This window comes from Saimiri boliviensis, chromosome 14 (genome assembly GCF_048565385.1).
Source record: "Saimiri boliviensis isolate mSaiBol1 chromosome 14, mSaiBol1.pri, whole genome shotgun sequence".
NCBI lineage: Eukaryota > Metazoa > Chordata > Mammalia > Primates > Cebidae > Saimiri > Saimiri boliviensis.
Window position 1 is genome coordinate 70,345,497 of NC_133462.1, and position 24,314 is coordinate 70,369,810.

Here is a 24,314-nt window from a genome sequence, read left to right on the forward strand (position 1 = left end):
TAAACACCAATTCTCACTATTGTGCGCACGTACACACACACACACACACACACACACACACACATACACACCCTTAAAAAGCCAGACTGACATATGTGCGTTTGGAACCTAAGATACTAAAAGTGTTATGAAATGACCATCTGCCTCCTCTCCTTTTGCAGCTAAAAGCTCAGAGCAAGGCTGATAAGCTTACTGAACAGCAAAATCCTCACAGAAATGAGGAGAAACAGAACAGCCAAATCTAAAAGGTGCATCATACAATTTGTTTCAGACCTACTAAGACCAGGACTGGCCATATGGGATCCTGTTTTGCAAAAAAATTGGACACAAATCAAGGGTTTTGTTTCCTTGGGTTTAAAAACTTTTCATCACTTTTTCCTTCTAGCGTAAAAATACAACACTAACTACTTTACCAGGAGAAGCAAAAGCGTTTGAAAAATAATTTCACCCCCTGCCAGCGCCTGCTATTGAGATCAGTGTCGCTTCCAATTTGTTCCCGACTCTCAAAACATTTTTTTTCTCATTGGGAATTTTCTCCTTATGTGACTACTGAGGCAGAGCATCTGTGGCACACAGAATCAAAGAAGTGAATAAAATAACTTTATATGTGGAAGCTGTGCTCTTGAGGATGGCTTTCTCTTTAGACTTTCTAAGATCCTCCTCTGGATGATACATTTCAGCCCACAGAGTAACTCCCATGGAAGGAAGCAGCAGCTCAGTGGCTGGGCTCTCCCGAGATGGGGCAGAAACCATACTTTTGGCTGCATCATGAAATAACACACATTAAATTCATTCTTTTCATCTTCAAAGAACAACATAAATCTTCATCCTTTAATTCTTCTTGTGGGGTGGGATCATTGTTATTGCTGATATCATTGTTATTGTATCTTTTGTAACTTTTTTACTACTTACCCTCTACTTGCCTTACACCTTTTTAATGAAACTGAGGCATCAACTTGCAGAATAGAAAACATAAAACAAAACCAGACCAAAGGGAGAATGCTGTTAAGGCTCCCAGATATGCCCTTCCCATCTTTCTGTGCTGTGAGGACACCTGGGTCCCTCAAATTATCTCTCACTATTGCAAAGTATATCCTACACAGTACAGCAGAGAGTCTTGAGAATTAAAATATCCCCTTGTGGTGAAGATACATTTCTTCGGATAACACTTTGGAGAAATATTTAAGGACAGGACTGTGACTCAAGGGTGATAGATCTCCTGTAATATTAGAGAACACAGAAGCACAGAGATTTTCAGGCTTCACTGGATCACTTGCTCACATGTGTCCTTGAAAAAGTTATTTACTTGCTCTAAATCATAGGTTCCTCATGTGTCTGGCATGTGAAGAAGAGGTTTAAGCATTTAGAATGCTTAGCACTATTCCTGGAACACAGAAAGGGTCCAATAGATGTGAGCTGTGATTGTGCTATGGTGGTAAATTCACTTGCTGTTGGGTGCCTTTTTGCAGAGCAACCATGAAATTCTTGAAGATCTATTTGCACCTTAACACAAGGCAGTGGGTTAGAATAGATTGAACATGATCTCCCAGAAGTGGATTTAATATCATTCCTCCATATAAGAGTGTTGCCAGAAGTTCTAATTCCATCAAGAGATGTGTATTCTTTTGAGCTTTGACCTGTCCCAGGGTTATTTGAGGCTGGAATGGGATAGCATAATTAAATTGCTCAGCTCACAGTAGGCTCTCAGTAAATGCAGCTTTCCTTCTTGCACTTTTCATTCTTATAAGCAGAGATAGGTTAGAAATTTACATGGTTGAAATGATCCTTTTATGTATTTGTTTCATGTCACTTAAAAAAATTATTTTACTTTAGGTTTTGGGACACATGTCCTGAGCGTCCAGGTTTGTTATATAAGTATACATGTGCCACAGTGGTTTGCTGCACCTATTAACCCATCATCTAGGCTTTAAGCTATGCATGCATTAGGTGTTTGTCCTAATGCTCTCCCTCCCCTTGCTTCCCACCCCTAACAGGCCCCAGTGTGTGATGTTCCCCTCTCTGTGTCCACGTGTTCGTATTATTCAGCTCCCACTTATGAGTGAGAACATGTTGTGTTTGGTTTTCTGTTCCTTTGTTAGTTTGCTGAGAATGATGGTTTCCAGCTTCATCCATGTCCCTGCAAAGGACATGAACTCATTCTCTTTTATGGCTGCATAGTATTCCATGGTGTCCATGGGCCACATTTTTTTAAATTTAGTCTGTCATTGATGGACATTTGGGTTGGTTCCAAGTCTTTCTTATTATAAATAGTGCTGCTACAAATCTAGCATCACATCAAAAAGCTTATCCACCACTATAAAGTCAACCTCATCTCTGGGATACAAGGCTGGTTCAACATATGCAAATCAATAAGTGTAATCCATCACATAAACAGAACCAATGACAAAAACCACGTGATCATCTCAATAGATGGAGAAAAGGCCTCGATAAATGTAAGCACCACTTTATGCTAAAAACTCTCAATAAACTATGTATTGATGGAACATATCTCAAAATAATAAGAGCTATTTATGACAAACCCATAGCCAGTATCATACTGAATGGGCAAAAGCTGGAAACATTCCCTTTGAAAACCAGCACTAGACAATGATGCCCTCTCTCACCATTCCTATTTGACATAATATTACAAATTTTGGCCAGGGCAGTCAGGCAAGAGAAAGAAAGAAAGGATATTCAAATAGGAAGAGAGGATGTCAAATTGTCTGTTTGCAGATGACATGATTTTATATTTAGAAAACCCCACTGTCTCAGCCCAACAACTTTTTAAGCTGATAAACAACTTCAGCAAAGTCTCAGACTACAAAATCAATATACAAAAATCACAAGCATTCCTATACATCAATAATAGACAGAGAGCCAAATCATGAGTGAACTTCCATTCGCAATTGCTACAAAGAGAATAAAATACCTAGGACCACAATTTACAAGGGATGTGAAGGACCTTTTCCAGAACTACAAATCACTGCTCAAGGAAATAACATAGGACACAAACAAATCGAAAAACACTCCGTGCTCATGGATATGAATAATCAATATTGTAAAAATGGCCATACTGCCCAAAGTAATTATAGATTCAGTGCTATTCCCATCAAGCTACTATTGAGTTTCTTCGCAGAACTAGTAAAAACTACTTTAAATTTTATATGGGACTGAAAAAGAGCCCGTATAGCCAAGGCAATCCTAAGCAAAAAGAACAAAGCTTGAGGTATCATGCTACCTGACTTCAAACTATATTACAAGGCTACAGTAACCACAACAGCATGGTACAGGCACAAACAGATATACAGACCAATGGAACAGAACAGAGGCCTCAGAAATAACACCACACATAACTACAACCATCTAATCTACAACAAACCTGACCAAAACAAGCAATGGGGAAAGGATTCCCTATTTAATAAATGGTGCTGGGAAAACTAACTAGCCATGTGCAGAAAACAGAAACTCGACTCCTTCCTTACACCTTATACAAAAACTAATTCAAGATGGATTAAAGGCCTTAGTGGAAAACCTAAAACTATAAAAACCCTAGAAGAAAACCTAGGCAATACCATTCAGGACATAGCAATGGGCAAAGACTTCATGACTAAAACACCAAAAGCAATGGCAAAAAAGCTAAACTGACAAATGGAATGTCATTAAAGAGCTTCTGCAAAGCAAAAGAAACTATCATCAGATTGAACAGACAACCTACAGAATGGAGAAAATTTTTTGCAATTTACTCACCTGACAAAGGTCTAATATCCAGAATCTACAAGGAACAAATTAAAAAAAAATCAAAAAGTGGGCAAATGATATAAACATACAGTTCTCAAAAGAAGACATTTATGTGGTCAATAAACATGAAAACAAAAGCTCGTCATCACTGGTCATTAGAGAAATGCAAATTAAAACCACAATGAGATACCATCTCATGCCAATTAGAATGGCGATCATTAAAAAGTCTGGAAACAACAGATGCTAGCAAGGATGCGGAGAAATAGGAATTTTTTGAACTAATTTACACTCCCACCAACAGCGTAAAAAGGAATGCTGTTACACTGTTAGTGTGAGTGTAAATTAGATCAACCATTGTGGAAGACTGTGGTGATTCCTCAAGTATCTCGAACCAGAGTACCATTTGACCCAGAAATCACATTACTAAGTATATACCCAACAGATCATAAATCATTCTACTATAAAGACTCATTGTCACCTTTTTAATGAACCTGTTTGATAATCTAGAGTATCACATGCCAGAAACAGTTCTTAACTACAATTACTTGGTCAGTTACAGTGATGTGTAAACCCTCTGTCAATATGATTTGCAAGGTGAGGACAACAGAAGGACTTACACAATCAAGTTTTTATGATGAGAACTGAATGAGACAACACACGACAGATGTTTAGAAAACTGCTTGACACATATTAAATGTTACCATAAGCTGCTATTTTATGATTAAAGTATATTATTTTTAATTAAAACACTTTATTTCATCACCCTTTGCAGTCACATTACTCTTTACATAGTGTTTTAGCACTTAATTAGATAACAGTTTCTGATAACTAATTATGTGATTTCTTTGTTGACACTTATTTTATATTGTACATGTTATAATAGCTAACACTATATGTAAATTTGGCCAGGCTATGGCACCCAGTTGTTTAGATAAACAGTATGTTTCTATGAAGGTATTTTTTAGATGTACATAACATTGACAAATCAGTTGACTTTAAGTAAATGGATTACTCTCTGTAGCATGAATGGGCCTCATGTGATCCACTGAAGGTCTTAAAAGCAAAAACTGAGGTTTCCAGGGAAGAAGATATTCTGCCTGAAGACTGCAGCATCAACTACTGCCTAGTTTCCAGCCTGCTGGCTTGCTCTATGGATTTTGGACTCAAGATGAAAACATCAACTGTTACCTGAATTTCCAGCCTGCCAGCCAGCCCATATTTACCAGTCCCCAGAATTGTGTGAGCCAATTTCTAAAAATAAATCTCTCTCTTTCGCTTTCTCTCCTTCCTGCCCCCCTTTCAATAGACAGCAATGGCTGTAACTATAGAGATCTTCTGTTTCTCTGGAGAACCCTGACTGCTACAGATGCCTTGTTTCTTCAATTACAGCAGAGTTGGGAAACTACGTCCCATCTTCCAAATCCACTCTGCCATCTATATTTCTACATAATATTTATTGGAACATGGCCATACTCATTTACTTATTTATTGTCTGTAGTGGTTTTCATGCTATCATTAAGAATCAGAATTGAGAAGTTGTTATAGATCATACGGCTCACAAAGCCAACCATATTTACTATCTGGAGCTTTACAGGAAAAGTTTACTGACATTTGAATTAGGGTAAAAGCTGCATGACATCAGACAGTATGTCATCCTTTTGTAAAGAAGTCTCTGTAGGCCTCAAGTGTTGAGAAAATACTACTAGGACAATGAAGAAAGTTATAAGGATTTGCTCCTGGAGAGAAAAACATATACAGTAGATGATTTCTTCCAAACAGTGGTCAAGATTTTTACCGGTTTGTGGCAAGGCTGTGGAACAAAATAGTCTACTGAAAAGACGGTACTGTTATTTCTCTGGTCATATATCTCCTTCTGGAATTTACAGCAGTATCCTGTATTACTAAAATGTTATTTCTGTTTGACCCAGTGTTTTAGTTCTAGACAATAATCCTAAGACAATAAGCCCAAAAGAAATCTTCGTATTTCCAACCAATATGGTAGGCTGAACTAACACAGGAATCTTTTTAAAAATTTCATTGACACAAAAATGTAGATTAACTATAACTACAAATTATATGGGTGTGTGTGTTGGGGGGGTGGGTGTATGTATAACTAAAAAGAAAAATCCACACATGTAGAAACAAAGAAACTCAAAATCAGGGGAGTTTAATGGGAATTAAAGTTGAATGACCCTCAGAGGTTTACAAAACTGGACTGGAGTTTTTATGCCCCCCTTCAGGTAGGTACAGGGTTGAGTATGCGGAACATATGCTCTGTGATGAACTAGAACTGAGCTCCCTGCATAAGACTTCTGGTGGGAAAGGTCTGGCAGATCTCCGCAGAAAGGCTCAGGAAGGTGGTTTGCAAAGTGACCACCTGCCTTTGGCCATGGATTGAAAAAGAATTAGCCCAAAGAAATCAGAATTCTAACCTTAAGCTGTGCACATTTCACAAATTCCACCAACCAAATTGAGGTAAAAGTGGACTGACTTGAGAAATTGACATAAACATTCTTTTATAACAGAGGAATCTGAAGGTTTCCTGTAGGAGCAAGTAATAAACTGCTCAAACTTTTCCAGTGATTATTTTCTAAGATGTACCGATGTATAAAAGTGAGAACACTGAAATTCTGATTTCAAATCTTCCTTTCTGGCTAGAAAAAAAAATAGATTTCTCTTTCAAGGTCTATTCAAATATAATTCAGTAATTGTCTTATGAAAACCACCTCCCCACTCCCAACACTGGCTCCTCACACACACTTTTGCTTTCACTGTCCTTTGTTTATACCTCTAGACTAGAACTTTCACATTACATATTTATCTTTTCATTTCTCTATCTCCCTTCTAGAAGTGAACTGTCTGAGGGCAGGAAACATGTCTTATGCACCTTTGTATCCTCTGAAGGGAATGTAAACATGTCTCTTGAAAGCCCTAGAAACTTATTTGCATTAATCTTTGTGAGGTATACAAAGAAGCAAACAGCATTGACTATACTGTCAAGAAACTGACAATATTACTTAATAAGGAACGTTTAAGATGCTTGGGCCTCTAGCTAAAGCACTTGGATGACAACTGATCTGATGACTAAAAACTATGTTTGACTGATTATAAGAATAAATATTATAGAAAGTGAGTTCTGTAGGAGTTCAGGAAACCAGTCTGGCTAGCTCAGAATGGGGGAGTGTTACAAGTTAAGGCTAGAAAGTTTGAAAGGTTTGGTGGTGCCAGATTTTGGATAACTTAGCAATGTACACTTTATCTTGTAGCTAGCTAATGGGAAACTATGGGTGCTTTCTGCATGGGGAAGTTAACACAAAGATCTAGTTTAGAAGTATGAATCTGGCAACAATGTGTAGGATGAATTGGATTGGGGAAGCCACTCAAGGCAAAGGAACAGCTTGCAGAACTATAGCAACAATCTAGAAATGGGTGATAAGATTCTGGACCAGGTATTGAGCATGAAAAGGAAGGAACAGAAAGATATTTAGTGACAATCTCAAATATCCTTTATAAAAGAGATACTTAAAATTTTAACTTTATTATTGAGAAATGGAGATAAAAATATATGAATTCTTCACAGGACAAGGACACTGTCATAGATCAAACATGGTAAGAAATTGATAAGGTATGATGAAAGTATAATTTCCTTTAACATTGCATTCTTTAATGAGAAAGTAGATGTTCACCCAAACCAAGTAAAAAAGTCTTTCATAAATATCTCTGTAAAGTGATTTGCCTAATAATTCTTTAAAAACTATTATAAAATAATTATTCTAGTAGAATAGGGTTCTGAAAATGGGAGAAGTATGGAGGTGACATTTGGTTTGCTTTATAAATTCTAGGTTATAGGAAATTCACATATTACAAACGAAAAGTCTTAGAAGCTCTGAACAAATAGAATAAATTGATTTGTACTGTTATTAATATCGGCTTAGAAACTTCCACAGTCAGGCGAAATCATCACATCATGATAAAAGAATGCAAAAATCCTGTGTCTATATAAGAAATATGACATGCATCGCATAGTAGAAGAATCTCAGGGTTAGCCAAATTGATGGTTTAAGTTAATATATAACTTAGCTAGTTCCTTTCTTCCTTTAGTTCATTGCAAAGTTTTCTCTCTCTCTCTCTATCAGTAAAGCAATCAAAAAATGCCATTCTTAGCTTTTGAGTAAGTCCTCAGTCATCTATGGAAGCTAGAGTTCCAAAGCTCTGAAACACTGCAATTCTCTTTTTATTCCCCTAATATAGTATAGCACTTAGGAAACTTTGTCTCTGCCCCAGTCATTGTCATCATAAATTAAGAGATCATAATCAGTGTAGAGTAGCGGATCATCTACTGGATGGAAAACTCTTGGCACTACACATCCCTTAATTAGAGTGGAAGCCATGATGATTCAGCCAATAGTCACTCCTCTTGGGTAGGTGATAGAGAGAGGCTCAGTTAAAGCTCTTTGAAGACTAAAGTAAGAAGAACACAGGTTTCGGAGTCAGACTAGCAAGAGTGCCAGATGAGTCTAGACCATCTATGTGCTGTGCACTATATTTGTTTGCTAGAGCTGCTGTAACAATGTACCACAAACTGAGTGGCCTAAACTGTAGAAATTTATGTTCTTACAGCCCTGGAGGCTAAAAGTCCAAGATCGAGGTGTTGGCAGGATGGCCTTCTTCTGAGGACTTCTCTCCTTGCTCTAGATGGCTATCTTCTCCCTGTGCTTCACAAGGTCATTTCTCTGTAACTACTTGTGCCCAAATTTCTTCTTACAGAGACATCAGTCATATTGGAGAAGGGCTCATCTTCATGATCTCATTTTATCTAAATCATCTCTTTATGGACGCTGTTTTCAAATAAAATCACATTCAGACATATTTGGGGTTAGGATTTCAACATATGCATCTTGGGTGGACATAATTTAGTGCAGGCATCCCCAAACGACGGCCCGCGGGCCACATGCGGCCCCCTGAGGCCATTTATCCGCCCCCCACCCCCGCCACACTTCAGGAAGGGGCACCTCTTTCATTGGTGGTTAATGAGAGGAGCACAGTATGTGGCGGCCCTCCAATGGTCTGAGGGACAGTGAACTAGCCCCCTGTGTAAAAAGTTTGGGGACGCCTGATCTAGTGCATCACATGTACCCTCAGCCAAATTCTTTAGAATTCTGGGGCTTGGTTACTTGGAATGTGTGACATGGCTAATTCTGAAGAATTGCAGATGTTGACCATGAGGTGAAGACCAGGCTTTACATACTCAAGGCAGCAGTCATTGTCTCAATATAAGCATATTCATGTCAATCTCTACTTTTCACCATTAAAGTTAAGTTGCTTTTAAAAATAGTAACAATGGCTTTACTTGATGTATTCAAAGTGTGCATTTTTTTAAAAGTCTGTGTTTCCCAGAGTAACTACCAAACCTAGCATATTATAAATAAAAGGATATTTATGCCGGTTGAAACTATAAAGACTTGAGATTTATTTAGAATTTTCATACTTGGAGATTACTACATATTAAGATAGCATGGGGTCATAGATATTCCTATATAATAATATTTATTATTTTATTTCTTTTCCTTCAATTTTCACATCAAAATAATTACCAGATTCATGATTATTTTGTGAATATGTCCCCCCCTCCAAATTCGTATGTTGAAATCTAACCCCAAGGTAATAATATTAAACAGAGAGGCCTTCGGGAGGTGATTAGGTCATGAGGATTCCACCCCAATGGATGGGATTAGTGCCCTAATAAAAGGGGCCTGAGGAAGCTTGTTTGCCCCACCTGTCATGTGAGTACAGAGCTAGAAGGCACTATTTATGAATAATAGGTCCTCACCAGACACTGGATCTGCAGGTGCATCAATCCTGAACTTCTAAGCCTCTACAAATACAAGAAATAAATTTGTTCTGTTTATAAATGACCCAGTCTAAAGTATTTTGATATAGATTGTTGCCATGATGGACAAAGACAGTCTACCAGCATCTGCTTGCTACATATGCTTTTCTCTCCATCTTTACAGCCCTCATCATAGTTCAAGGCCTCAGCATTTTTTTGGTGGCTGGGATGTGGTCCTGGACCATTTTCATAGCCTTCTCATTGGTTTTTTTCTCCTTTTGGTCCTACCATGTCAAATCCATAAATACTGTGGTCAAGCTAATATTTCAAACTACAAATGAGATTACATCTATAACTCATAATCTATCAAGTGTGTGATATTATATATAGCAGTCTACCTGAAATATTGTTATATTGGGACAGAAACTGTAGATAACGTTCAGGTGTGTGACAGAGGCCAAGTAATTATCAGAATGCTATGAGAGGCTGTTCCATAGATAAAATTGACTTGATTGCTCCAACCGTTAAGTACTTCCTCTCCCCCTTGTACCTGACTAGTCCCTGCCAGCCCTGATTTAGAAAATCAGATCTGAGCTCCTTTTCAGGGCCTTCAACACCAGTGATTGAGAACCCCCCAGCCACCCGGGCCTTCCCTCTAGATACATGGATGTCCCCAGAGTTCCCTTTGTTGCCATTTGGAACTCTATTCCTCTCCTTGTTACTTGAAATTTTCCATGAACAGATATTCACCTTTTGGTCTGTCATCACATTTCCATGGTACCTTTTATGCTGTATATCACATCAAGCTCTCATGATTTGTTTGCCTGCTAGTCTCACACCTAGCCTAAAAGCACCTCCACCATGTTTTCTTCACTGTTATTTCTCTGGTGCACTTAGCAATGTCAAAGTGTTGGGGTTTTGGGGTGCAGGGGAGCCCTCAGCTCCCCCAGGAGGACGTTTCTCTAAGATTCTTGGTCTCCCGCTCTTTCAAGAACAAGAGAGGGGACCATGGCAGGTGTGCTCGTAAAGTAAATACCAGACTCAAAAAACTTTGGCAGAAAAGTGATTTATCTAGATAGAGAAAGAGAAAAAGGAGAAGAAGAGAGAAAGAAAGAGCTCACTCTCACACTGAGTGAGAGAAAAAGCCACTCTCACACAGGTGAGAAGGGTTCCCAGAAGGGGGAAAACCAGAGAAAGAAAGCTCCTCTCACACTGAGTGAGAGAATCCAGAAAGATGGAATCCAGGAGAGGAAAGCAGCCTCCACACTGAGTGGAAGGGAATTGAGAGAGATGGAGTTTAGGAGGGAAAGACAGGCTTTCACAAGTGTGTGTGAAAGGGGACTCCAGAGGCAAAATCCAGGAGAGAGAAAGACGGCTTCCATGAAGGGAGTGTTCATGGAAGGGGACCCAAACTTGGAGTCCAAAGGGGTGTGGAAGAAGGGGACTTTTAACCCGGGAGGAACCCCCACCTTCTCCAAGACCCCTAGCCAATGAAAGGAATTCCTCAGAACTTCCACTGGAGTGATTGACTTTTGATTCTTCTCACGCCTGCAAAAATTAAAACAGAGACCAAATCTCCTGGATAAAGAGAGATGGGAGCAGGGCATGGTGCTAGGAAGCTCTTGCCCTTAGAACTACACCCCTTTGTGGACCCGGAAAGAGAACACATTCCCTCAAAAGCAATAACCACTTGAGATGAAAAAAAATCACAAGGTATGGAAATGACAGATACTTTCTGCACCTAAATATTTTAAACCTTCATCATGTTTATCGATATCTTCATGAAGAAAATAGAATAAGAGAAGAAAAGAAAGAAATGAAGGAATAAGTACAGGAACAAAACAATGAAGAACAGCGAGAGAAAGGGTGAATTCATCCTTATTTGCATAACCTATCCTAAGATTTACCCACCCCAATAATCACCGGGCCTGTACACACAATTGCAATCCAGCCATCCTAACTCTGCTGACTACACGCACGCTGATCTTGCTGCCTTCATGCTGTGTTCCTCCTCTCTTCTTTTTGAGAACATGCCCAGCTCCTTAGCTCTTGTCTTCATCTTCCCTTCCTATTTTTGTTCCAATTCTGAATCTAGCTCAGTCATTGAGAACCATTTTGGCTGTGGCAGCTTGGTCATCACTCCAGACAAAGCTTTGCCAGAAAAAAAAAAGATTAAAAAAGGCAAGGATGAAGAAATGAAAAAGCAAGGGGGGAAAAAGACAAGAGAGAAAGTGTCAAAGCATTTCGTGGAGTGAATTTATCATTTTTCTATACGTGGTCTTTTATTTCTATTTGAATTATTCACTTAAATCTCATTTCTCATAAAGGCAGAAATAAATCTGACCAAAAATATGAAAGACTTATAGGCTGAAAATTACAAAATATTGGTAAAAGAAATGTAAAAAGACACAAATAATTAGAAACACATTTTGTGTTCATACACTAGAAAAATCAAGATTGTTAAAATGTCCATACTTCTCAAAACAATCTACAGATTCAATATAATTTCTATCAAAATCCCAGTGTCATTTTTTTACAGAAATAAAACAATCCTAAAATTTACTTGGAACCACAAAATGACCCTGGACAGGGAAAGCAATTTGGAAAAAAAGAACAAACTGGACGCATCATATTCCCTGATTTGAAAGCACGTTATAAAGCTATAGCAAGCATCAGAATGTGGGACTGGCATAAAAATATACATAGAGGTCAATGGAACAAAATAGCTCCAAGATACTTTCATGCATATATGGTTGGCTGATCCTCAGTACAGGTGCCAAAAAGATAAAATGGGGAAAAGATGGTATCCTCGATAAGTGATGTACATGCAAAATAATAAATTAAAAATTATCTCATGCCATATACAAAAATCATGCAAGATGAAATTAAAACTTACATGTAAAACCTGAAGTGATAATACTCTTAGAAGAAAACACAGGGAAAAGCTTCCAGACCTTGACCTAGTCAATGATTTCTTGGCTACGAGCCCAGAAGCAGAGAGAACAAAAGCAAAAAAAAAAAAAAAAAAATAGACAAGAGGAATTACATCAAATTAAAAATCTTCTTCACAACAAAATGCCAAGTCAATATATGCAAAGGGAGAAAATATCTGCAGATCATATATCCAATAAAGGGTTAATATCCAAAATATGTAACTTATAACTCAATAGCAAAAAATAAAATAACCTGATTTAAAATGCTCAAGGGTTCTGAATAGACATTTCTCCAAAGAAGACATACAAATTACCAACAGGTATAGAAAAAGGTGCTCAGCATCACTAATCATTAGGGAAATACAAATCAAAACAACAATGAGATATCGCTTTTCACCTGTTAAGATGACTATTATCAAAAAAAAAAAAAAAAAAAAAAAGGACATAAGTATTGGTAAGTGGAGACAAAGGAACCCTGTACATTGTTGGCAAAAAATTAAATTGGTACAGTCTCTATGGAAACCAATATGAAATTTCTTAAAGAAATTAAAGATAGAATTACTATTTGATATATTAATCCCATTTCTGTATATGTTCAAAGGATTTGAAATCAGTATGCCAAAGAGATATCTGTCCTCCATGTTAATTGCAGCATTATTCACAATAGCTGAAATATAGAAACAACTTAAGTATTCATTGATGTATGAATGGACAAATAAAATGGGATGTATATAAAATGGAATGCTATTCAACCACAACAAGGAAATCTTGCTATTTCTGACAACATGAATGAATCTGGAAGACATGATCTTAAGTAAAATAAGCCAGACATAGAAAATAAAATACTGCATCATTTCATTTTAGATGTAGAATCTAAACCAGTCAAATACATAGAAGCATCAAGTATAATGGTAGTTGTCAGGAGTTAAGGGGAAGGGAAAATAGTGAGGTGTTGGTAAAAGGATACAAAGTTTCAGCTATGCAAGGTAAATTAGTTCCAGAGGAAAATAAGTTATTATGAGTAGCTAAAATCCATTTGCTACTAATACTGTAATAGAGCAACTTTTTTTTTAAAAAAAGAGTTGCATCATGTACATGATAAACAATTCAAACAGTTTAGTGAAAAGTAAGTATCCTTCGCAGACCATATGATAGACAAACTCCTTAGGGAAGCTATTGTTAACGTTTTTTTGCTTATTCTTCCAGAAATTTTATATCTGCACAGAAACATATTTATATACTCCTTATATATTTTTGACCTACACATTAAATATATTGAATATACTTCTTTCATTGTAAACTTAACAATGTGTCTTACAAATTTTTCCTTATCAGTATACATAGATTAATGTCAATGTGTTTAACAGCTTTACTATCACTCATTTAACTGTTTTCTCATTGATATTTAGTTTGTTTCACATTCTTTGTTATTCTGAAAATGTTTTAATAAATCAGTTTGTGTGTCGGCACACACATGCATGCATGTGTGCATGCACACACACACGTGCACGTGCACACACACACACACACACACACACTTGTTTATAAGCCTGATAACATCTGTAGAATAAATCCCTAAATGTAGAATTTGAGGGATAAAATTTTGAAGTTTTTAGCTCCAGGGAGCAGAGAAACAGGCTTATTAAACTTATTTTTTCAATTTTAATGATGTTTGAGAGTTATCAGCCCTGCTGGGAAAAATAATCGATGGATTTTATTTCCTCTTAAAGTTAAAATTGGACATTAAAGGCACTTGGCACTTAAGGTGGGATAATACTAGACAACCAGTCTCAGCTCTGTACATGGGAACCATTTAATTTTAAATGTAGGAAAGACTTTCTGGAAAATCTGAAAGACTTCCTGGAATAAGAATGTCAGGAGACCATCTTACTCTCTTTGGAAAATTCATCTTAAACGTGACAGAATTGATGGAAATGTGCTTTTTTCAATTATTTCATGTGTTATTTTTTCTTCAGATGGGATTGCCTTTTTTCCCTCAAGAGAAATGATTATTTTCTTCAGCTTTACCCCTGTTCCTGGTTTCTTTTCTATAAAGCTATACATGGATAAGAATCATAAGAAAATGTATATGCATTAGCTATTCAACAGAGAAGAAATATTCATATATGGGAACACTAATAGGTATATATATATATACACACACACACAACTGATGGACAACTAAAGCGTGATTTCAACTGTGTTTAAATGAAGATAGTTTAAAATATATCAACCAAATGAGTTTCAATTTGGCACAAAAATGAATCCTTCTATAAATAGTCACAATGAGTTCTTATGAGAACTCGGGATGTATTTTTTAAACTAATTTATTATTAGGAACAGTTTTTAGAGTGATTAGGCTGTGTCTATAAACACAGAAAAATTTTAGTACAAACTATTCCATCCAAAGATGTTGGTTGAAGCAATAAGTCACCATTTGTTTGTATTAATTGTTCTCAGCCCTTGTTGCACATTAAAATTATTATTTGAGCTGTTAAAATAATACAAATATTCAACCAGCCCAATTAAATCAGAATTTCAGCCTGAGAAAAGGAGTATCAGGCATCCACACTTTTAAAAAGCTTTGCTGGTGATTCTCATTTGTGGTCAGGGTTTAGAACTGCTGGCTACAGAATGATACGAAGTAGCAATTTAGAATGTAACCCTTTTTGATAACTATCAGGACACCAGAGTGAGTGTAAGTTGGATCACCTCTGTCAATGCATAAAAAATTACAAAGAAAATGACTCCAAGGACCTGTTTTATTTTCCTGAAACACTCAACAAATTCAAGAATGTAAACATGGAACAGAGAAAAGATTTCAGAAGAATGTTAGTGTAGACCTCGTCAGAGAGAGCAGATGCTGTGCTGGAGTCGTCATCGTCGGCAAGTGAAAGAAACATGGTGGATACTACCTTTTCCTCCAAACATATAAAGAAAGACCTCAATGGATATATTCAGAGATTCATGGTAAATGTTTCTTGCCACTGAGAGAAGACTGTTGTCTGATGTATGCAAGAGAAAGCTTAATTAGGAGATCGGAGTCTGTTTTCTACCAGCCAAATGCTCTGTTGGTGGACAATGGTATTGCAGCATGAGATTCAGTCTGCTTCTCACAGTTTGTCAGGAAGCCTTAAGTGTTTTCCTGTAGAAAATGGCAGTGTCATGGGGGAGAGAGTCTGAATGGTTCTTGAACCAAATGGTTGACAGGTGAGGTGAGCCAAATTCAGCAGACAGAGGTTAGAGATGTATCATCAGATGGGATGTACGATTGGAGGTGAGTCAGCAGAAGAGCAAAACCCCAAATAGCCCACAAAGCCACACATAAGAAGGAGTTAACAAACCTATCTCCCAGGTCAACATTTTAACCAGCTGCCAGACAGAAAGAGAGAGCGAGCGAGCATGAAGCCATACAGCTCAGTAAAAATCGGCTTATTCCTTGTCCTCATTTCCCTTCTCTTACAACAATATTGAAAAGAAGAAAAGAACTAGAAAATGCAGAATGAGGTGAGCAGGAAGAGAAGGAGGTAAAGCCACCCATGTCCCCTTTCCCACTACAGGCTGCCAGCTTGAAGCCTGCCCCAACTTGGAGAGAGGGCGTTAATGCTAAGTGGACTGTGGAGTTTGAACGCTTTCCCTCTGACTCTCGAACTTGTGGAGCGTAGCAGAAAGTAAAGATTGAAGTTCAGTCCATTGACATTCCAGATAATAATTTATTCTTACAGCATAATCACCCTTTTACCTATCAGAACTTTTTGTGTCTTTGATCCCAAATGTCTTTTTGCGTCTTAATCTGTGACCTCTTTAATTGAATTTCTTAATCTGTATCTTGCTGACTTCTATTTGACAAATAGTAGCTTATTTCTTCTCAACTTTTTTTGAGAACACCAATTTCTCATTTGCTTCCCATTCTGATAGGCAGTGACTATTTTCCAGTGACTGCTATGCACATTCAAGTCCTCATCCTCTGCATTACCAACCCTCACCGGAAGCTAGACATGTCTCATCATGGAACAAAACTGAACTGTTCATTAGCTAATTTACCTTCCAACTTCCTTCGTTAGAATGTTATAGATGTAGACAAACAACAAAGAGGAACACAGTGTAGAGAGCTCAATCATGTAGCATACCAGCACTCACCTGAATGAAACTGCAAAGTACACTCGGAGCTCAGCAAAATTCAATGGTTGCAAATTTAGTTTTATTTGCATTTGATTAATTGCATGTTAAAATGGTTGCAAATTTAGTCTTATTTGTATTTGATTAATTGCGCATTGAAACGCATTGGAAATCATAGGCCTAATTAAGGTAGTGTAATTTTTATTAAAAACATGTACAAAATTAGATACCTTCACTCATACGTGTTTACTTTGCTTTTAAAATGGTCTAAAAAGCAGGCTTCAAAATGTTAAAAACACTCTGTGAACAATTTTTAAGGGCTTGAATTTTGAACAAAAGGGAAAGTCAGCAGATTATTGCAAAGATGAATTTTATATGCCTGTATAATATAATTCTTTGGTACTGGAAATTACTTTCTTGTTACTTGCTATGATATTTCCTAGTCTCTCTTGCAAACTACGTTATATTGGCTTTCTGAGCCAGTGTCATATTAGACTTCTCTAGGGAAGGCTCAGCTGCAATGTATAAAGCAGCAATAGTTCAGTATTGCATTTTTTATTCCTACTATGTAGAATTCTAATAACAGTGTCACGTACCCCTATTTTAATGAGAAAATTGGTAATGGTGACATTTTGTTAATTTACGCAATCTTTATTAAAAGTACACACAATTTTAAGCAATGAGATGTAAATTATCACTGTTAATGATCTAACCATGAATAGTAAGGCGATTCTTGTATTCCTGCCACATTTATTCATTAATTCATTTAACAATCATTTATTGATAATCTAGAATGTGCCAGGCATTGTGCTAAATGTTAAGGATATAAAGTAGGGTAAGATACTATACTGCGTCTGTTCTTCAAACTTGGTGTATTTGCAGAGAATGGGTTGTAAAAGACAATTTCAGTACGTGTCAAGTGTTAGAAGTGTGCATCAGCTCCAGTCGTAAGACAGAAAAAGGCAGGACAAATTGTTTGAAATGATTTGGGAGGAAAATGTTTCAAAGAAAAGAAGATCCTTGAATGAGTTTCCTAAAACAGAGTGAGTATTCTTAGGCAGATATGGCGATGGTCAAAGAGGCATTGTATATCATATAAAGGAGCAACACGGCACCTTCAGGAAACTGTCAGTCATTCACTAGGACAATAATGAAGGTATGAGAAAACTCTTGGAGATACAATGATAAATGAAAGCAACTCTTGGATCACAAAGTATATTTTACATATTCTGTAGAATTTAATGTTTACAGACAACAGAAAGAGCCATTGGAGAATGTTTAGAATAATAATACCATTGTCAAATTTGTGGTTTTAAATAGATCATTCTGAAAGCCATACAGAAGATTAAAAACTAAAATTTAAATATTTCAAACCTGTGATCAACTGACCTATAGATTCAGATCATCTGTTAAATTTCTATAATTAAATGCAAAACTTGCATGCCTGTACACTTTTTGAGGGGGGAAGTTCCATAACATACATCTGACTTCCAATTACTAGAAGTTGGGTGATGCTGGAGGCCAGGATGCTGGGTGACAAAGTCATCTTGTTTTGTGTAAAACTTTTCTGGTTTCATTAATAAAAGCCATGCATTCTGGGAAAACTGCCAATCGTAGGGAAACCAAGATAGTTGGTCACCCTATCAGGAAGTCAGTTATATGACTGTGACAATAGATTATCTATGAAAGATAATCAGAAACTTCAGCTAGAGTAGAAGCAATGATCTTGAGAGATATTCCACAAGACTTAGTGTTTAATGGGCTTAAGATACAGCAAGAGGAATGAATTGAGAATAAGGCCTGTGTTAGCTCTAGTTACTTTATTTATGTGGTTACCATAAAGCAGAGAGAGAGAGAGAGAGAGAGAGAGAGTATAGGAGGGTCAATAAAACTGAGTTCCATTTTGAACATGTTGCTATTAAGTATTTCTGAGATATTCTGATGGAAAAACCCAATGGGAAGTGAATATATGGACTTAGAGTTGCAGGAAATATATATAGGATGGATATGTAATTTTGTGAGTCATTATAATTTGAGTATTAATTGAGGAATTATTCTGGGATGATGTGTACAGTGAGCAGTCATGGACAAAGAAAATATCTAGAAACAAGAGTTTCTAGATATAAGGACATCTATAGGAAGAAAATCCAGCAAAGGATATGAAAAAAGTCTGCTCAGAACTATGAGCAGGTAACTACGAGAAACTACAGTCTTAGAATCAAAGAGAAGAAAGATTGTAATTATTATTTATATCTTTTAAAGTTTTAAGTATCTTTCTGTAAATGCTAGCCAATGTAAATAATGAGAAAAAAATGGAATATAAAAATTAGAAAGAAGGAAATAAAATACCATTATTTGAAACACATCTGATTATATACAGTACTTAGAAAATTGGCTGGGAGAATGATTGCCAAACAATGAGAATTTAATAAGCTGACTAGATACAAAATAAGTATATCCAGATACCAATAGTTTTTATTTATATAAACAATAAAAAGTTGGAAGATTTATGGAAAAAAGACAATCATCTACAATAGCAACTATGAGTTAATAATGAATGCTTATTATGCACTAGGCATTCTTCTGAGAGCTTTCACAGGTTTGTAGTACAAATGAAGAAATGGAGGCAAAGCATTTAATTAACTTGCTCATATTTCTACAGCTAGTAAGTTTTAGAACCATAATTTAAATTTAGGGAGTCTTAATCCATAGGCTATGGCTTTAATTGTTATAATATGTAGTCCCTTTAAGAAAAAAAGTCTCTTTAAGAGAAACGTAGTAAAGAATATACTTAACAAGAAACACATAAAATCTCCATGAAGAAAATGTTAAAATGCTACCAGTAGAGAAAGGAAGTCTTAGACAAATAGAAAAGCATATCATATTTTTGAATAGGAAAATCTAACATCATAAAATGATAAATTCTCTCAAAATTAATCTATAAATAAAACTTGATTCCAATAAAAATAACAAGGAATTTTTCTGTGGAATTAGTTTTAAAGTTCATATGGAAAATTTTAAAAGGAAAATTCAGAAGAGTATTTTTGATAAAAGAATAGCACAAAAGGTATTTTTAAATGATTAAAATGTTTAACAGTAATATGAGGCAGTGTTGGCACATAAGCAGACAGACATGTAAATGGAACAAACTAGGACATCCAGAAATAGATAGAAATACTTAAGGATTTTACATAATAAAGGTGGCATCATATAATATATGTCATACATCTTTGGGGGAAAAGATGGATAATTCAATAAATGGTGCTTAGACAATGGGGAAACCAGTTAGACAATAATGGATTCACATTTTATCGCTGAAACTAAATTCAAGAAAATTGAAGAGTCAACTGTAAAAAATATAAAATCATAAAAGTAATGGAGAAATAAATCAGTTTGTAATTTCAGAGTATAAAAGAACTTTATGTGTGAGACGCAAAGACTAAAAAAATCACATTGATAAATTCAGCTACAAAAAAGACAGTTTATCCTTCCAAACTATCATAAAGAAAATCAGAAGACAGATGATACAACAGTAAACATAACAACTATCTTAGTTCATTTTCTGTTGCTATAAAAGAGTACCTGGGACTAGATAATTTATTTTAATAAAGAAGTTTGGCTCACAGTTCTGGAGATTGAGAAGTTTCCATACTGGGTGGCTGCATCTGGCGATGGTCTCATGCTGCATCATAATATGGCAGATAGCATCACGTGGCTGGGAGCCTGTGCGAAAGGGAACACAAGGGGCAACCTAGCTTTATAACGAGCTACTCTCAAGGGAACGAATCCAGTCTTGCAAGAACTAACCCAGTACTGTGAGAAAGACATTAACCTATCTTAATGACCTAACTATCTTCTAAAATGCCCCACGTTCCAAGGCCATTACATTGGTAACTAAATTTCAACATTAGCTTTGGCAGAGACAAACCACATACAAACCATAACAACAACTTACAAAAAATATGCAACTTACCTTGTAAAAAATAACTCTTACAAATCAAAATGATCATCAACCAAAAAGAAGAATGAGCACATGATACAAACTGAGAGAATATTAAAATATTAAAAAAGAAATTCAAATTTCTCTTAAATAAAAATGCTCACTCTTACTCATAATAAAATAAATTAAAATTTAAAACTACATGAAATTATTAGGTTATCAAAGATTCAAAAGTGTGATAATATCCCATATAGATGAGGATGAGGACAAAGAATCACTTTCATACATTACTAATGAGAGTGTAAACTTGTACATTCACTTTGCAGGGCAATTTGTCAATATCAAATTTAGACTTAGAAATGAGTATATCACCTATCATGAAGAGTGAATAATAGTAAGCCATTTGGTTTATTTCTTTCACTGGGAATAAAAATATGTGTTCAAAAACATCTGGACATTTTTAAAAATAATTCAAGAGGCCAGGTAAGGAAATGTTAGTCCAAAGTGAAGAAAAAAATAACTACAGAAATGAATACTTAAGTTAGTTTATTCTGAGAGCATTTGCAGAACCTGATCATTTTATTTTTAGTCTTGATAGCCTCACCAGGTGATAAGGAGAGAAAAGCAGAAGACACCTTCCACCCACCCACCCACAAAGAAGAATCAAAGGACTATAACCTTAGGGTAAGGTAAGAGTTAACTGAATATTTCCATGAATCATTTAAAATCCTTTGGAGGGCCAAATACAGTGGTTCATGCCTGTGATCCTAGCATTTGGGGAGGCTGAGGTGGGAGGATGGAAGGATTGCTTGAAGCTAGGAATTAAGAGATCTGTTTTGGCAACATAGTAAGTCTTCATCTCCACGAAATAATAATAATAATAGTAATCATCTGTGGTGGATCACACTTGTGGTCCTATCTACTCAGGAAGCTGAAGTGGGATGATTGCTTGAGCCCAGGAGTTCGAGGCTGCAGTGAGCTATAATGGCACCACTGAACTCCAGCCTGGGTGAAAAAGTGAGACTCCCATCTCTTAAAAAAAAAAAAAAAAAAAAAGGGAAAAGGAAAATGAAAACCTTTGGACCTTGATTTGAAGTGATCCCAAACTGTAAGAGATCCAGCAGTCTGGCAGGAACTCCTCTCCATTTTCCCAGATGAAAACATATCACAACAGTGACTATATTACTCAGCATTGTGTCTAAATATCAAACTGGTGCTTCCAGTGTTTTGGCAGATAGTGTTCTGTAAGCTTTCCATCAGAAGGGATTTTAGAAAGACACCTTAGAGGTCAGTGCTACATCTTCACAGTTCCTCTGAATAACTTCAGGTAGTATTGTTACTTGCCTTTGATGCCTCTGCATATGTTTTAATGACTAAATCAAAATTGTGTTGTTTTTAAATCAAAAATTTCATAATTGTATTTTAATATTCATGTGTTAATAAATCACCACACACTATGCCCTCTGAAGTTCTCTTAAGCCTTCAGTTTATACTCTTAATTTTCATTCTGAGCTGGAGAACTGACTTTGCACTTTGGTTACACAGAACATTGGTTTCCAATTTAGTTTAACTGAAATTTGCTGCTGATATATTGAGTTTGTTCTTTAAAAAATATCTCTTATCTATCTTTCCTCCTGTCTTAGAACAGACCTAACTAGTGAATATATTAATGAAAATGCATCTATTTCAGAGCTGACATGAACAGTTTAGTTTTTTTACTTTATAAACTGTGAATATGAGTATGCCAGCTGCATACAGTGTAACTAATCATATTTAAATATTTCACTTTCTCTTTGACTTTAGGCCTTTTGAAGTCTGTATAAATTTGTTTTGAAATATAGCCTCTACTTATGAATGTCATAACAAAAATAACATTTTGCATGGTAAAAAATTATTTGATTACAAAAGGCATTCTTTCATGGTTTCATCAATGAGAGGAAGTGTAATGATTATTTTAATATTTCTATTAAATATGTTTAACTGTATAAAAAACTATATTTGGATAAATATTCACATATTGTAGGCCTCAATAATTATTTCTATAAATTATTATTTTATATAAAACATGTAACACAGTGAAGATAACAAGAATACAAGGAATTTATACTTGATAAATGGTGGCCACCATAAAGATACAAAATAATAGAAGCAGACTTGAAAATATTCAGATATTGAAATTACCAGATGAAAACAAAAAATTAAGTGTTTTTAAAAGATTAAATACATCTGCAGAGAACTCAACTATAAAATAACATAATAGACTTAAATATAATTTCCAGAATTAAAAAAATAACTAAAATTTAAAACTAAATGGACAAGTTTAATAGGAGAATAGACATTGCAAAAGAAAGAATTGGTGAACTGAAAGGTAGGTCAGACAAAATGTTTTCGAAAACAGCACTGATGTTTTAGAAAACAGAAACACACTCTCTTCTATATAGCCTCCTGTACAACCTGTGGAACTATGAGTAAAATAAGGTGAGAAATCATAATATAAGCTTAATCAGAATCCCAAAAAGAGAGGAGAGAACCAAAGGGCAGAAACAATATTTGTTAAGATAATGGCTGAGAACTTTTCATATCTAAAGAAAGATGCACATCTATAGATAAATAAATCTCAAGCACAATAAACAAAGAAAAGCCCATATCTATTCTTTTGCTACTGAAATTTCAAAATATTAAAGACAAGGAGAAAACAGAAATCTATAAACCAATAAGAGGGGGGAAAAAGCCCTCTTTACCTTCAAAGGAACAACAACTAGACAAATAAATGACTTTGGAAAAATAAGTTAGAAATTATTACAATGATATATTTTCTGAAAGAAAAGAGCTACCAATTTAGAATTCTCTGCCCAGAAAAAAAAATCCATCAAAAATCAAAGTAAAATAAACATGTTTAGATGAGCAAAAACAGTAAGTTTGACATTAACATATCTACACAAAGGAAAATTCGAAAGCACATATTTCAAGTAAAAGAAAATGATCTCAAAGGGGATGTCCAAATTACCAGAAAAACTAAGAAAAGAGAGACTTATAATTATGCAGGTAACTTTAAATTAATATTGACTATATAAAAACAGTAATGGTACTGATTGCTTGGATTTTAAAATAATTAAAATACACCATAATAACAGCATACTTTGGAAAGGTGGGTAAATGGACTTAAAGTATTCTATGGTTCTTATTTTCCTGGTTGGATGTTGAAGTTAACAGATTAAAGTAAGTTAAAGATGCACATTAGAATTTCCAAAGTAAACACTGAAAAAAACAGAAAAAAAACTTTCATAATGTATTTCTGTGTAATAAACCACCCCCAAATTTAAGATTTAAAACATACTACCTGATATGGTTTGGTTCTGTGTCCCCATCTAAATCTCATCTTGAATTGTAATCCCCAATGTTGGAGGTAGGACCTGATAGGAGACAATTGGCTCCTGGGATTGTTTCTAATGGTTTAGCACCATCCTCCTACTGCTGTCTTGTGATAGAGTTCACATAAAATCTGGTGGTTTGAACATACATAGCACCTCCCCTTCATTTTCTCTCTCTCTCCTACCAGCCATGTGAAGCTGTGCTCGCTTCCCCTTCACCTTTCATGATGATTGTAAGTTTTTTGGAGCCTCCCCAGCCATACTTTCTGTACAGCCTGTGTAACTGTGAGTCAATTAAACCTCTTTTCTTCATAAATTACCTAATCTCAGGTAGTTCTTTATAGCAGCGTGAGAATGGACTAATACCCTACCCTATATCAGGA

General features: G+C 35.8%; 1 long non-coding RNA gene across 1 annotated transcript in view; it reads right to left on the minus strand.

Annotated features, from left to right (window-relative positions):
• Positions 1-19,685: 19,685 nt before the first annotated feature.
• The window catches only part of LOC141581077 (uncharacterized), a 292,842-nt gene continuing 288,213 nt past the window's right edge, over positions 19,686-24,314 (minus strand). The window contains exon 5 of the long non-coding RNA XR_012513562.1: positions 19,686-20,343. This is a non-coding gene — a long non-coding RNA (uncharacterized LOC141581077). The remainder of the gene's footprint in view (positions 20,344-24,314) is intronic.